Here is a 17,735-nt window from a genome sequence, read left to right on the forward strand (position 1 = left end):
CGGTATAGCCTTGAGCTCTTCCAGCGATGCAGTTTTGGGAACAAGAAAAAGTCACATGGGGCCAAATCCGGTAAATATGGTGACTGAGGCATGATTGTGGTGTTGTTTTTGGCCAAAAAATCTCTCACAAGCAAAAATGAGTGAGCAGGGGCATTATCGTGATGCAAAAGCCATGAATTGTTTTTCCACAATTCTGGGCGTTTTCTTCGTATTGCTTCTCGCAAACGGCGCATAACTTCAAGATAATACTGTTTATTGACCGTACGTCCATATGGTAAGAACTCCTGATGCACCACGCCATGGTAATCGAAGAAAACAGTGAGCAAAACTTTGACATTTGATCGAACTTGGCGTGCTTTTTTCGGTCTTGGCTCATCTGGGCTCTTCCATTGGGACGATTAGACTTTGGTTTCGATATTATAACCATATACCCATGATTCGTCACCAGTTATGACCCTTTTGAGTAAATCTGGGTCGTCGTTGACGTCATTTAACGGTTCTTGAGCGATGCTCATGCGACGGTTCTTTTGGTCAAAATTTAGCAATTTCAGAACAAACTTCGCTGACAAAACGTTAGAAAAAATTTCATGGCACAAGCCAAGCTATATACCAACATCCTCAGCAACTTCTCTGATAGTGATTCGATGATTTTCCAGAACAATTTTCTTCACTGCTTGAACGTTTTCATCAGTTGTTGACGTGCTTGGGCGTCCAGACCGAGGCTCGTCATTGGCATCTTCCCGGACATCTTGGAAGAGTTTGTACCACTTGTAAACATTTTTTTTACTCAGAACAGTTTCACCGTATGCCACCGTCAACATTTCAAGTGTTTCGGAGCACTTTATTTTATTTTTTACACAAAATTTGATGCAAATCCTTTGATCCATATTTTTCGATAGCAAGAAATCGCCGAGCATGCAAAACACCTTTACGCCTCTCACAACCAAACAAAAAATCGATAATCGAAAGTAGGTTGCCCGTGTAATTTGAAAAGTCACCTTACTTTTTGAAGACACCTCGTATCTCAATGTAGATCTTATTACGTAAAGATTATGAGCTTTGAAGCCGCAAGCTCTAATGTTAATTTCAATCTATACAGACGGTTAACAACAAATTAACTGTTTCGTTTTGTCCACAGTCCGAATCGTCAAGAAAAGTGACGCCGATTTTTTTATCGATACTTGTTAGAGTTTATAATCGAAAACTGCAATTTAAACAAAAAAAAATTTAATTTACACCTCAGGGAATTTTTTCTAAAATATTGCTTAGTTGCAAAATGAAATTAACCGCGTATTATAAGATTCTTCTGGTGCTCTACAATGCACGTCAGTAGATGGTCAAAAGAGCTTCAATTTGAAAAAAACTACATGAAAATTCGTCAATGAATAAAAAAGGTACAGGTTGTTAAAGTTTTCGACCTGTCGTTAAAAGATTAATATAGATAACAAAAAATTTTTTAAGCTATCCGAAGCGGCAGCCAAGGTTCTTTTAACTCTGAAATACCTATACTTTGTTTCAATTGTACATACATTAAATTCGCGATCGAACGTAAACAGAATCAATGATTTTTTCAATTTTTTCGCGCCGCGGAGTGGTGGGGGAAGTCGACCGCCGCTATTTCTATCGCTCAAAAATTCGCTAAGTGTCTTCAAAACGCATGGCGAGACTTTAACATTACTCTTATCTCAATCTAAAGAAGATAATTGAATCATTTTTGTTTAATTTTATACTAGTTATTGAGAGAAATCTGAATATGATCTTTTTAATACAAAAATATTATTACGAAAGCTACAATTCTTTTGTATAAAAATCATAGGTTCTTAACATTTAAATTTACAATAAGTATAATGTTTTTTTTTAATTTGTTAGTTATTGTCACCTGTTTTAAATTTCGTAGTAAACTAAATGTTGGCAATTCATTCAATTCTGTTGGCAACGAAATATCATATACTTAAAAATTTAGAAGAATTTCAAGAAAAAGATTTCGGTTGGACATTAAAAACTATCATCGGTATTACTGTTAATATAAATAAATTTAATCCTTTCAAACCTGGCTGATACGAGGTGTGTTCAAAAAATACCCGGAATTTTTAAATTTCGTGGGTCTGGAGAGTCCGATTGTAAAAATTTTTTCTTATTGTGTTGGTATACATGCCCCTGAAGTATGATAAAATTTCCAGCTATATTCACTGTTTACTTTGTCTGCGGTAGTCGCTAAGGTTTGACGTGTTTTTATGAGCTCGGCGATTTTCGTTTTTTAAAAGAAATGGATCAAAGAATTTGTATTAAATTTTCGTAAAAAATGAAATAAAGTGTGTGAAATGTTACAAAAAGCCTATGGTGAGTCTGCTATGAAAAAAACAAGTGTTTGCGAGTGGTATAAGCGTTTCTAAGATGGCCGCGAAGACGTTGAAGATGACGAACGCTTCGGTCGACCCAGCACGTTAACATTCGATGAAAATGTGAAAAAAGTGGAAAAAATGGTTCTGAATGATCGCTGAATCACAATTAGAGAAGTTACTGATGAAGTTGGCATACCAATTGGCTCATGTCATAACATTTTTTCAAATGTTTTGGGCATGAAACGGGTGGCAGCAAAATTCATTCCAAACTGCTGAACTTTGACCAAAAAAACAATCGCATGAACATCGCTCAGAAGCTGTTAAACGATGTCAATGACGATCCAAGTTTGCTTGAAAGGGTCATAACTGGTGATGAAACATGGATGTATGGTTATGATGTCGAAACCAAAGCACAATCGTCCACCTGGAAGCATTCAACGTCACCAAGAGCGAAAAAAGCACGTCAAGTTCGATCAAATGTGAAGGTTTTGCTTACAGTTTTCTTTGACTGCAGGGGCGTGGTGCGTCATGAGTTCTTATCACAAGGTCGTACGGTTAATAAGGAGTATTACCTTGAAGTTATGCGACGTTTGCGTGAAGCAATCCGAAAAAAACGCCCCGATTTATGGAAAAACAATTCATGGCTTTTGCATCACGATAACGCACCTGCTAACTCGTCGTTGCTTGTTCGTAATTTTTTGGCCAAAAACAATACCGTATTCGTGCCCCAACCTCCATATTCACCAGATATGGCTCCGTGTGACTTTTTCCTGTTCCCAAAGTTGAAGAGACCCATGAAAGGACGGCGTTTTACCTTGATTGAAGAAATAAAGGCCGAATCGCTGAGAGTGCTCAAGGACATACCAAAAAGTGAATATCAAGAGTGCTTCGAAGATTGGAAAAAATGCTGGCATAAGAGTATTATATCTGGGGGTAATTACTTTGAAGGGGATCACGTTGATGTAAACGAATAAATAAATATTTTTTTGGAAAACCGATAATTCCGGGTACTTTTTGAACACACCTCATATATTCAAGTACCAAAATAAATAGCAGATAAAAAAGCATGAAGATTATCGAAACTGTTTATTGGAATTAGAAATTATTATGCGTGAGCAATACAATATACGAAGTGTATTACATCAAGGAAGAACGGAAAGAGCGTAGAAAGTAGCACTAAGTCTATATGATGATAAACGATGTATATTGGAATAAAAATCCTGATACATTTCCATGGAGTCATTACAAAACTATTGAAACATCAAAGCTTAAAATCAGCAATGCGGAACAACGAAGGAAGAGAAAGATCATAGAAATGGAAGAAAATCCTTAAGAAAGTTGTAAACTTCCTCCAACCTCCGATAGAAGTCGCTCAGGACAGAGTAGTAATAGTGAGGAGGAAGAAGGGTTAGTTCGGAAAAGACTAAGGACAGAATAGTGACAGAGTGGGCGACAACGGTGGACATGGCGACTGAAGTCGGAGGAGTAGGGCAAAAGAATCATATGAGAAATTAGCCAAGTAGGGATAAGGCGAAAAGAGAGGGAAATGACGGTGGCTCGAATTCTCAGAAAGGGGATGCATGGTACAAAACGGAGAACACACCTATGTCCATCGCAGTTATTCAGCAGCAGCTTGAAGCAACAGCAGTAGTCTCTTCCTAGCTCTCCTCTTCCCGTTCTAGATTTTCTCTTAAAAGTAAATTTCTTATATAGCTCTCTAACTATATCCTAGTAGTATTAATTATTGATTGATTTATTTTTTTATTGCAGAATGGATTTTTCTTCAATCAATAAAACCGCAAAATCAGCTTTCTTACCGAGAAAGACAATGTCACAGTTAGAAAATAACTATACCTACATGATTACTAAAATAAGATTGTTAAACACTCGTTACAGATTTAGCGTAGTAGTAACAGTAGACGATGAATATGAGATATTTCTACCAAAGCGAGTAAGCTTCTAACTTAATAAGTTAGAAAAAGATGAAGAGATGTTACAGAAATTGTACCAGACCATGGAGGAAAAAGAATTATTTCTACATCATCGAGAAGGCTCGATTTTTGAATTTAAAAATTAAATTAGTATAATGTTTAAATGTATATATAGTCAATAAATTTATATTTAAAATTTTAATCGTGTCTTTAATCCTAATTTAATTATTCCTTCAAATCCTTTTTTTTTGGAGAGGTTGAAGTAATTACTTATGCGTTCTTTCCGCTGAATTTAGACTTAATGTAAAGCTCTCATAAGCAATGTTAGTAGTAGAAGTACCTCACAGGTGAGAGCGATGGTTGGGGCTCTTACTATTCCCTAACAAAAAAAAAGAAAGGGGCGATTTCGGCGGCTCGAAAAGCGTAGTAGTGGGGTTATATTCTCAAATAGCGATGAGATGTTAATAGGAAGCCCATTCTGTTCTAAGCAGCGGTAAGAAGAAGAAGTAGTAGAAGCTTAGCCATGCCAGCTATAAGAGACAACAGGAGATCTTACTCCGCTTCTAAGCATGTATGGTTTGCGAAGAAAGTTAAAATACATGATCTTCCATACGAAGAAAAAGCCTCTAGAAAAGGTATTTGGGAGCAGATAGCACGAGATCACGAACGTTTCCAAAGACGTATTGCCGAATTGAATAAAGTTATATCACGAGTATTATTCAAGAAACGTATATTGATGATGGATCGAATGCTTGGTCCTATATTAGAAAATCATTAGACTATATATATGTTAAATAAAATGGAAATCTAATTTAAAGTAGAGGGAGGCGGTTGTGGCGACTCGAAAACCAAAGTAGTGGGGAGAGGTTTTAAAAGAGCTGTGAGCCTCGAAAAGCTTCATTCTGTTTCAAGAATCGAGTAGTAGCTATTATAGCAGCAGCACCACCACCAGCACCAGCAGCAGTGATAGCAGTAGTAGTAGAAGTAGTAGTAGAAGTAGTAGTAGAAGTAGTAGTAGGGGAAGAAGAAAAAGAAGAAGAAGAAGAAGACATAACATTCTAGATCTCTTTACCTAGAGCAAGATAAATTTTGAAATTTTGAATAACATTAGAATGAAGCTTTTCGATATACTTCCTGAAAAGAGTCATTACGAATTGCATGAAGATCAGAATTATCTAATAACATCCATAAGGCAAGATTGTAACGGTCCTATCTATGAGCTAGTTTATTATATCACTGAATCACTGCAACCAGTCTAACGCAACTATCTGTTTATTCAAATCAATACATTAAGCGGCGCTACCTCACTGTTTACTCGATTGTATTCATTTCATAATCAAAATAAATAGCGTGACGTCACAAAGTAATAGATATAGATATAGTGATTTTTGTTATTAAGAAAAATTTGTTAATTAGAGATAATTTTAATATAACAAAGTATTTATTATATAGATTTTAGTACGTAGATTCAGACTTCAGATTCACACAAATTGCATTTAATTATTAAATAATAATGAATTTCAATATGCAAAGTTGATTTATTTATTACGCTAACAATATGAATTATTAGAAAAATGTAAATAATCCATATGCAAAATGAATAAGTATAGAACATGAGTAAGAATTGGTTTCATTAATAACAGTTGAATAATAACTGTTATTAGTAAATAAACAATTAATAATTTATTTAAACAATAAGCTGTATATAAAACGAAAGTATTAATTTTATAATTAATAATAATAACTTTATGATTTAGGAATCTTAAATAATTAATCTAATTATTGCATTATAAGATTAGAAAAAACCGTTACAAATATAAAAAATTAGTTATAATTCAAATGTTATCAACTAATTTAAATATTTTTTTTTAGAAAATACTTCCGAAATTAATCAACTATAAAGTTATATAAAAATTTAATAATTTTCTATTGTAAATATTATAATATCACGTTAATTAACTTTATTAGTTAATAACTTTTGACGACACTAGTTGCGATAATTGTATATTGTATAAAATCAACAAATAACAAATTCTGTAAAGTTTACATGTGTTAAAAGCTTACTATTAATAGTTTTTTACTTGTAAATTAAGAAAATTCATTTCTCAAAATTCGCGAATGTCTCTCGAATGTTCGATGACATCTCTCCTGCAAAAATAAGCGGGAAAATCTGTGTATAAATAGGCCCACCTTTGCACAGGCTAGCATTCACTTCTAGCCTTGCAAGGTGAGCGCATGAGTCTGAATAAACTTGGCTAATACCTAAATTCTTTCTCTCATTGTATTAACTGAGCAAGACTGTTCCTTCCTTATAATTCAAGCTCGACTTATAGAACATCTCGTGCTATAAGAAACTTGGGCCGAATTATATTCTATCCAAGAAAGACTTTAGCTCTGCTTATGGGACAATTTGCACGATAAGAAACTAGGGCATCGTCTGACTTTTCCTGCAACATTGTACTTATTTATATATATTTGATTTGTTTATTATTATTAGAGTACATTTGATTTATTTATTTATCGACAAGTAGAGTAAAATTATTAGAAACAAATTCTTACTCATTAGCTATATACGAGAGTTCGAATTATTATTATTTATAAGTGATACGAACATCACAAGATGAATCTCGAATTATTCTTGAACTGTATTGTCAGTTCGAAATACCGGACCGAATGTCAAGAGAGATAATTCATCATTTTGATCTTTTTATTGATATTTTTAATAGAGTTCAAAAATATGTATTATTTATTCAATATTATGGATGTGATCGATTTCAATTTATTATTTAAACTCATGCTCGCTGAATGCATAATACTGTATACCATAAATTGGTTTCAATAAATCTTTTAAAAACTTATAGTTTGGTTGGTTTAGGGACGGGGAGGGGGGGGGGGGGGAATTGGACAACATGATAAGAGAAGTGGGAATAAGTAGTGGGGTAGAATATATAATGATAAAGATACGGGCATATATAAAGGATTTAAGAGAGGCATGGAAGGAAGAAAGGAGAGAAAGGACAGAAATATTTAAAGAAATAATGGAAAAAATGGAAAGAATGGAGAGAGGGGGGAAAAAAGAGAAGAAAGATGGAAGAAAGAAAAAGGAAAAGTTAGGAGAGAACAAAAGAGAGAGAGAAGAAAGGAAGAGAGAAGAAAAAGCAGAACTTAGAGAAAAGAAACTGCAGGAAAAACGGGGAGAGAGGATGAACTAGTTGGAAAAAGAGTGCGTGAAACTTAAAGAAAGTATAGAAGAAGGAAACAAAGGAATAGAAGTAGGCAATAAGGAAGAAATAGAGTATATGAGAGAAAAAATGGATAGAGAAAGTAGGATTAAGAATATAATAGTGACAGACTTAGAAAGTGGGTTAAGATGGGAAAGGAAGGGAGAGGTAGAGGACTGGTTAAGGGAGGAACTAGAAATGAAAGGGGAGATAGTGAATCTGAGAAGAATAGGAGGGACAGCGGGGAGGGAGGATCGGGGAGATAGAGGAAAAAAGATGTGACAAAGTAGATGCGCATTATCGGAACAAAAAGAAGACATTATAAAGAGGAAAAAGAAGCTGGGACAGAAAAAGATCTACATAGATCAGGACCGGACGTGGAAGCAGAGGAAGATAAGATAGGAAGTAAGAAGGAAAGCGAGAGAAATAAAAAGTAAATGTAAAGAGGTAAAGATGTGGCATAACGGGGTGAAATCAGAGGAAGAAGAATGGTGGTAAAGCGAGAAAGAGGTAAAAATGGTAGGAAAAAGGGCGGAAGGGTTCCGAAAACAATAGAGAAAAAAGAGAGAGAGGGGGAGGGAGAGTGAGAGAGGGAGAAGAGGCAGAGTGATTCGATATAATAGGGCTAACGGAAACTTGGGTGAAGAGGCAAGGGGCAAAAACTGGGGTGGAGAAGCAACTGAAACTATACTGAACTATACTGAAACTATACTGAAGCTATACTGAACTATAACATAGAGAGGAGACACTCAAGAAGAGAAGGAAAAAGGGGGAGAGAAATAGGGGAAGGAATAATGGCGGTAAAAGAGAGGAAAGAGATGAGTAAGGTTGAATGGAAAAGTGAATAAAAATATATGATAGCAACGGTGTATATGCAACATAAGAAAAAGGAAAACTATGTATACCTAAGTGAAGAGATAGAGGAGAACAGAGGAAAAACAATAATTATAGGAGGAGACTTCAACGCAAGAACAGGAAACGAAGGAAGAGAATGGGAGACAGAAGAAAACCTAGAAGAAATAAAGGCCAAGGATAAAGTGTTACACGCAGAGGGAGAAGAAATGATAAAATGGTTAGGAGAAATGGGTTTATTGATAACGAGTGGGAGAAAAGAAGGAGATGAAGAGGGAGAAATAACATATATAGGAGCGAAAGGAATGTCAACGATAGACTATGTAGTAGGTAACGAGAAAGATAATGAGGTGATAAAAAGGGTTTAAATAAAAGAGAGGGTAAAGTCGGACCACCTATCAGTAGAAATGGAATTGGGAGATAAAATAGTAGAAGAAAGAAAAGAAAAGGAAGAAAGAATGATAGACGACTGGAGCAAAGAAGGTATAAGAGAGTATCAGAGATGGATAGACGCAATAGAGGAAACAGAAAAATGGAAAGAGATAAAAAATAGAATGAAGAACACAGTCGTAAAATAGAAGATAAGAAAAAAAAGGATCGGATAAAAGCTGGCGGAGAGAAGAATGTAGGATAAAAAGGGCTAGGGCGAAGTCAGAGTTAAATAAAGTAAGAAAAGGGGAAGGAGACAGAGGCAAATACGTAAAAGTAAAGAGAGAATACAGAGACGAAATTAAGAAAAGCGAAAGAAGCAGAGGGGAAAAGAGTGGCAGAAGAAATAAGAAAAGATAAGGCGAGAAGAAAATTCCGAGATAAAGTGAATTGCAATAGGGAGAAAAGAATTGGATTAGATGAAAATATAAGAAAAGAAGAACGGTTAAAGCACTTTAAGGGACGACTGGGAGAAAAAGAAAAGGAAGAAAGCAAAAAGGAAAAAAACCGAACACAGCGAAGGAGAGGAAGGTGAACAAATAAAAGTAAAAGAAGTAGAAGAGGTAATAAGAAGAATGAAAAAGAAAAAGGCGACAGGAGAAGATGGTATAGCAAATAAAGCGTGGATGGAAGGCACGAAAGGCTTGTTGAAAGATATGACAAAATGCTTAAATGGAATATGGAACGGAGAAGGATACCCGCAAGAATGGAGGAAGGGAATAATATTACCAATGTATAAGAAAGGAAGGAAAGAAGAAGTAAAAAACTACAGAGGAAAAATGCTGATGGACACGGGATACAAAATATACGCGGAAATACTGAGGAAAAGGCTGGAAAGAGAACTAGAAGCAAAAGAAACGCTAAGCGATACGCAGATTGGATTCAGAAGAAAAGAGGAACAATGAACGCAATATATATATTAAAAACACTAATAGGGAAGGAAATAAGGGAAAAAGGAGAAAAACTGTTCGTATTCTTTGCCGACACGAAGGCCACTTTTGACAAAATAAAGAGGAAGAAAGTATGGGAAATCATGAAAGAGAAAGGGATAAATGGGAAAATCAGGAAAAGAATAGAAGAAATTATAAGAAAACAGGGAGTAAGGTAAAAGTTGGAGGAGAAATAATTGTGGAGTTTGAGACTTAGAAAGGCGTAAGACAAGGGTGCCCTTTGAGCATCACGCTATTTAATCTTGCCTTCGCAGACCTGGAAGTCAAGATCAAACAGGTGCAAGAAGGAAGTGATAGGAAGGAAGAAAATATGGACATTAGGATATGCAGATGATATAGTGATGATGGCAAAGCATGAAAGTGGAATGAAAGAGATGCTGATAAAATTAAAAAGATACCTGGAAGAAAGAGAATTAGAGCTAAATGTAGAAAAATCAAAGATAATGAAATGCAGGAGAGGAGGATGAAGGGGGAAGGAAGAATTCTAATGGGAAGGTGAGAAGATAGAGATGGTCAAACAGTACAACTACTCGGGATATGTGATAAGCAGAAATAACGGAAATAAAAAGCAGATATAAGAAAGTAGAAGGGAAAATAAATATGGAACTCGGAAGACTATGCGGGCTAGGAGAAAAATTATTTAGAGAAAATTGGGAGCTAAGGATGAACCTGTTCGACGCACTGGCGAAAAGCGTGATTATGTATGGCACAGAAATCTAGGGATGGAAGAGATATGAAGAAATAGAGAGATTGCAACTACAATACATAAAGTGGGTATTGAGATTAGATAGAAACACGTCAAGTTACTTAATACGATAGGAAACAGGAAGACAAGAAATGAAAGAAACATCATTAGAAAGAGCAATGAGGTATAAAAACAAAATAAGAGAAGAAAGAGATGGCTTAATAAAAAAAGGAGCATGGAGAGAACTACGAGGATCGTTTGAAAAGTCCCTGCACAAATAAAAACTGCTTGATTTTTTTTGATAAATCTTTTTTATTTTTCAACATAGTCTTCTTTTAGGCTTATACACTTTATCCAACGCTGCTCTAGTTTGTTAATCCCTTCCAAATAATAGGATTTGTCCAAGTCTGTAAAATAGGCATTCGTTTCTGCAATCACCTTCTCGTTTGAATAAAATCTTTGCCCCGCCAGTCATTTTTTCATATTAGGGAACAAATAGTAGTCCGACGCAGCCAAGTCTGGAGAATAGGAGGGATGTGAAACAAGTTGGAACCCTATCTCCATCAGTTTTGCGGCTACAACTGCTGAGGCATGAGCTGGCGTATTGTCGTGGTGGAAGAGGACGTTTTTGTGGGCCAATCGTGGACGTTTCTCTAGCAACTCGGTTTTAAAACGATCCAATAACGATGAATAATATTCGCCTGTAATGGTTTTACCCTTTTCCAGATAGTCGATGAAGATTATTTCTTGCGAATCCCAAAAGACAGTCGCCATAACCTTCCCGGCCGAAGGAATTGTTTTCGCCTTTTTCGAAACAGATTCCCCCTTGGTAACCCAACCCATTGTTTAGACTATTATTTGGTGTCAGGAGTGCAGTGATGTATCCATGTTTCATCTACAGTGATGAAACGACGCTTAAAGTCTTGCGGATTTTTCTGGAACAGCTGCAAACCATTCTTGCAACACTTCACACGATCTCATTTTTGGTCAATCGTGAGCAATCGCGGCACCCATCTAGCGGATAGCTTTTTCATGTCCAAATGTTAGTGCAAAATGTTATGTACCCGTTCGCTCGAGATGCCTACAGTACTAGCAATCTCACGCACCTTCACTCTTCTGTCAGCCATCACCATATCATGGATTTTATCAATGATTTCTGAAGTGGTAACCTCAACAGGACGTCCAGAACGTTCAGCGTCTTTTGTGCTCATATGGCCACTCCGAAAATTTTGAAACCACTTATAAACCATTCTAATCGAAGGTGCACAATCACCATAATGTTTATCAAGCTTCCGTTTAATCTCCTGAAGCGTTTCGCTTTTGAAAAAGTAATGTTTAATCAATACACGAAACTCTTTTTCGTCCATTTTTTTACAACCACTCGATTTCTTTGATTGAAACTAATGTAAAACGTAAAGTAATTGGCCGATCTGGCTGAAACTTGGTGTGTGCTCTTCCAAGTTATGCCACTAACTGAAAATAACCTTGATACACACTAGTAGCGCCATCTTTCTGACTTTGCACGGACTTTTCAAACGACCCTCGTATATATATATATTGTTGGAATTTAATACAAACTACCTATAATCATACTATATTTAGTGACTATGACGCCCTATACTTTCGTATGGTGAGGTATGGTGACTATGACGCCCTCTACTTTCGAATGGTGAGGTATAGGCTCTATATAGAAGAAACACGTGCCTCTACTCTCATTAACTTCTGCATCTTTTCAAATGGATTTCGTATTAGATTTTCAAGGCTTTCTAAGTTGAAGCGAGTCTTCTGTATGTAAAGAACTCGCCTATTTACCTTTAGATATTGATACTGTCCCAACTATGCTTTTCTTTGAACCACCATATCATTGGTCTCAACTTCCTTTCAAGTGTCGAAAAATGAATCAATTTTTATAAATCTGTCATCATGATTTATTATGGAGATCCGGCATTATTCCATATAAAAATTAAGCACGTTTACTAAAAAATCATTTAGATAATTCTAGAATGAATTTATGTAAAAGAATTAATAATGAAACAATGGTTACAAAAAATATTACCCGAAAAGTAAGTATAACAATTATTTTTATTTTTTGTTAGAAATTAAAATCATTATTAATGAGAAACTTTTTTCCTTTTATAGAAAAATTTTAGAACTTGAAAGCGACATGAGATGTCCATTATTAAGAGTATTACCTTTCCCATTAGAAACAATGTACACATATCATTGCAAAAACTAGCTAACTTTGTATGTGCCGTTACAAATGCACAAAAATTGTTTTTATGGTTAAAAGCTAGACGGAAGCAATATGAAGTGGAAGGTGTTGATGAAGTTGACAATATTACATATAAAAATTCAACAATATTTCGATTTAGCGATGTCAACTACTGAAAATAAAGATTATAGACAGACTGTATTATATTCAATGTATAGTTGATCAATAAATTAATAATTAAATGAAAATTCTATAAATTTTATTATTTAATATTCAAATAAAATTAACTGTAGGCTTGAAAGGTTTCCGAAATCTAATGAAACTACTATAGCGCTTGCTTAGATTTAGATTAGTTCGTTTATTGCGCCAATGAGGTGGAACCCCGTCTGGCAGTTTGGAAAATGTACATAACAAAATAATAACAAAATTTAAACATGACAAAAGAGGAGATGCAAGGATGAATAGTAACGCATTTAACTATTTGAAGAAGATGAAATTACGTGAAACTGTGTGAGTAGTATATACGGTGAGCAGCGAATTTCCAATGGCATTAACAGTAAACACTAAGAGTATATATGTAAAAATAAAAATAGAATAAAATATGTAAAATATAGTAAAATAAAATATATAAAGAACAATATAAATGAGTTATCAGATAAAACGACAAAATTAACAATAATAAAAGATGAAAAATAATACTAAAATAATAAAGACAATAAAGGTAATAGAGAATAATAAAAATAATAAGAACAACAAAATACTAAAAGTAGTAAAAAATAATAAAAGTAGCAAGAGTAGTAAAGACGCGAATGGCACCTGTTTTACAGAAGGAAGGTCTGAAAAGAGGAAAGGTATAAAGGTGGATCGACGTGCGTTCGGCTAGAAAATAACCATTCAATTAGCTATTTCATGAACCATAGGTCGATAGAGGGGTAAGCGTGGGACGATGGATAATTTTGGGAGAACGCGGCTGGATTGACCCTGTTTGGTATGCGAGTATAATCGGACAGTGCCGGCACTGGCATTAACTTCTCGCGAGTCGCCCTCTAAATCCATGCTCTAGCCTCGTAGTTTAAGAATAGATCACGGGTCCAATCCCTGAAGTTAGGGATCCGATCGGTGGAGAACAGGGTCACGCTCAGTGAGTTGAGTATTCTCTGAGCAAGGATAGCAAAGGAATGGTTCCATGCCTCAGTTCGAGGGGCCTTGTGTTCAAACGCCGACGGCGGGTGGCGACCCGAGCGCCGGATAATGACGAGCAGGACAGACAAGTTTTTAGCCAGGTAGTGCGGCGATTTTCTGGACACAACAGAGTAGGTCAGAACAGCAAGGGCTCTATACCTATTTGGGGTAAGGGATAGCTAGCCCAGGGCCAGTCTATGGTGCGTGATGTGGCTGTTTAAGGATAGAGAAGGTATAAAAGGGATCCATCCTATTACGAAACGTACGCAGGCGTTTTGTGCAACTTGAAGCTTAGACAAGCGCTCTCCATCAAGCTGAATACAAACCACTGAGAGGTAATCGAAATGTGGTAAAACGAGTTGCTCGACAAGAACTTTTCTGAGGGTAGTCGAGAGAGATTTCCTGTGGAAACGAAGTGAAGCCAGACAGCTGTATGCCCTCCTCGTCACGCTTCTCACATGTTCGGACTAGTTTAACGTGGGAGTAAGTGTCACACCCAGATTACGAGCACTGATAACATAGTCGAGTGGAACCTCGTTGATGGTGATCTTCACGATGTTATTCAAGTTGATAGCCCTAACGTACTGTTCGCTGCCCAGTATCATGACCTTGGTCTTGGTGAGGTTCAGGGAGATACCGTTTCCTAGTGCCCAATCCGTTATAGCCTGCAAATCAAGCTACACCCTCCCGAAAGCCTCCGCAAGGCTGCTGGAATGACAGTGAAGATAGACCTGCGTGTCGTCGGCATAAAGTATGTAGTTCATGAAGGAGAAAACAGAGGGCAAGTCCGAGATAAAGATTGCAAATAGCAATGGTCCTAGAATACTACCCTGCGGTACTCCAGTAGCAACCCTGAGCCAATCCGACACCCTGCCATCCTCCCCCATAACAGCCTGAAACCTGTCAGTCAGATAGCTGAAGAACCATCCCAGGACAGTGTCAGACAGGCATAGGTCCCTGAGCTTGACCATCAGACGACCATGGGGAATAACGTCGAAAGCCCTGGAGAAATCCAGCAGGACGAGGATTGTAATTTTACGCTCCTCAATAGCCCTGCGGACGTCGTCCAGGACACCCAGGAGAGCTGTCTGGGTGCTGTGAAACCGCACGAAACCCGCCTGCCGTGAATCACGCAGCTTGTGGCGGTTCAGGTAAGACGAGAGTTGTAAATGAACGAGCCTCTCAAGCACCTTTGATACCTCAGATAACCTTGCTATCGGTCTGATGTCCGATAAAAGAGCGGGCGAAGGTACTTTGGCAAGAGGGGTGATGAGAGACCGTTTCCAGGAGGTCGGGAAGACGCCGCACAGTAATGATTTGTTGACAAGATGCGTGAGAGATGAGAGACAAGAAGAGGAGACGAGTTTAAGCATCTTGACAGACAAAACCATCAGGACCGAATGTTCTGGATGTGGACGAGTTTAGTGCATCCATGACCTCCTAGCAAGTGACCTCACGAAAATTAAATGGGGAGTGGACGTGAGGAGCGTTTGGGGGACTCGCTAAAAGGACGTCCAAAAAGTCACGTGTCAATAGAGGGGACGAGTTGACTATGTTGGCAAAGTGGGTGTTTAGTACGGCTGGAAAAAAAAATTGAAACGGGGATGGAAGAGCGCGCCTTGTGACTCCCAAGTTTCGTAGCTCTCTCCATCTGGCCTTGCTGGTGGCTGCGGAAGACAGTCTGCCTGAAATGCAAGAATTTTTTGCAGAGTCAAGGGCATTTGAGACATCGTTGCGTAGTCTTCGATACCCAGCGACGTCATTGCCCGAGCGGGAGGAGGATGCCAGTTTATAGGCAGCGGCACGCTTTTTCATAAGCGCAAGAATGCTCGGAGTCACCCAGGGTTTACGCCTAGAAGACAACCTGATGCACCTAAGAGGGGCTACCTCGTTAAAGGATTTTATGAAGACTTCAGTGAGAGAGTGCACCAAGTTGTCAAGGGGATGGACGTCGGCTTCGATCGACGGGTCGAAAGAGTGCTGCAGTCGTGTTGAAGAATTGTCGACCAGACACGAGAGAAGACCCCTGGGGGTCCCATTTAAGGCCACTTCGTCCACCCGATTCAAACCACGGGACCTAATGACTCTGGTGATATGCTTGTTAGTAGCGAAGCGATAGGTGAGCGAGATGAAATCATGACCAGCAATAAAAGGAGTATCAGACTTTCCAAATGTCTGGATAGCATTTAGGTCTTTCACTATGAAGAGGTCAAGAGTAGTATGGGAAGGGGGATTTGTATCAAGACAGTGATGAGTGGGAGCAGTGGATACGAAGTGGAGGTTGTGCAGGTCAACGAGAGATCTCAAAGCTCGAGCATCCGGCAGAGAGCTGGAACCTAGGTCTGCGTTAAAAGCAGCGGTAATGATGACATTTCCGTACAGAGGGAGGTAAGTGGCCAAGTAGTTGAAAAAGTGTGTGGAAGAGCAAGCAGAGGGACGTCTGTATACCACCGCCATCAAAAGCTTGGTGTTGTCGGACTTTATTTCACCTAGGATGAATTCAGGCGTGTTATCGAAAACTGGATCTGAAGTAGCTAGGAAACTGAATTTAAGGTGAGATCTGACGTACAAACCAACACCGCCACCCTGCTTTCCAATTCGGTCAAGCCTGAAAAAATTGAAATCAGGGAGAGAGAGGTGTGAGTCAGAGATATCAGGTGAGAGGAAAGTTTCAGTAATGGCTATGGCATCAAAATATGTAGAAATGGCTTGTGCTTCGAGAAGAGCAAAGTGACAGGGGGAATTTAGTCTGTTTATATTGATGTGGCCGACAACGAAGGAAACAGAGGGCGGGGTATGGTCCCGGATTAGTTGGCATCATGGACCAGAAACTGGAGGAGATGAAGATGGGATGGCTTGAGATAGCTGGGCCGGAAAGACAGACACTGTCGGGCTAAAACAACAGTCTGTTTTGCTAAATTGCGGAGCCGGGTTTTTTGGGATGGAGGCATTAGGTCGCGACTTGACCACCTGGGGCGCGAAGTTAAGGTTGAGTGGAGCATGTCTGCGAGTGACGATCGGAGTGGCAGCCACTGCCATAGCATTAGAGCGCGGAGCGGCCTAGGCAGGAGGCTGACCGGGAGGCAAAGGCGTGTAGGTGTCAAGGTCACTTTCCGACGTGATTGGGATCGGGGTGGAACGTGTATTCTCCGGCATATGGACGACCATACCCGAGACGAAAGGGCGCGCGAAACCCAACTCACGACTGCGCGCGAGCGCCTTTACAAAGAGATTGTGGATCGGCTGCGGTAACAGCTGGCGGATGAAGACGGGGTTTCCGTGACCGCACTTAAAAATGTCCCTCGCCGTTTTCCCAGCGAGCCTGCCCGAGGGCTCCAGTATGACATCACGCACCACCGTTGAGTCGATACGCACGACGAAAGTGGACGTAGTATCGGTCGGATTTGGACGAGAACGAGTGGCAGTCCATCTTCTGGTGGCCACTATGCGACCACCAGCGTTTGGGCAGCCAATCGCCTCAAAAAGCATCCCGGCGGCATCCTCCAGTGAACCCTGGAACCCCTGCGGTAGGCCTAGAATAAGGAACTCGGAACGATCCTTGAGACCCACCACGGACTTGAGGCTCTTCACCTCGTCGGCAACACGATTGACTTTGGTTAGAATGGAAGTCTGGGTGGCTCTGATCTCGTTCCGAAATTCAGTGAATTCATTATTCACGAAGCCAGAAAACCATGCTGGTGGTTTGTCGCCCGTGGTAGATGCCATGCTATCCAGCAAGTGGGTTTGGTCCGTGCTGGAGAAAGAAACAGTGGGAAGGGCGACCGATTGGTCAGCACCACAGAAGTCGCACCGGGATTCCACTCTCGACGTCTTCGATGGGAAAAGCTCGTAAGGTGATGCCTGTCTCCGACGGCCTGAGATTTCGATAAAAGGCAAAGTACCAGCAGAAGCAGAGTCAATTTGAGTGGAA

The sequence above is a fragment of the Phymastichus coffea genome, unplaced genomic scaffold (genome assembly GCF_024137745.1).
Source record: "Phymastichus coffea isolate CEN01 unplaced genomic scaffold, Cenicafe_Pcof_1.1 PCOF00024, whole genome shotgun sequence".
Classification (NCBI taxonomy): Eukaryota; Metazoa; Arthropoda; class Insecta; order Hymenoptera; family Eulophidae; genus Phymastichus; species Phymastichus coffea.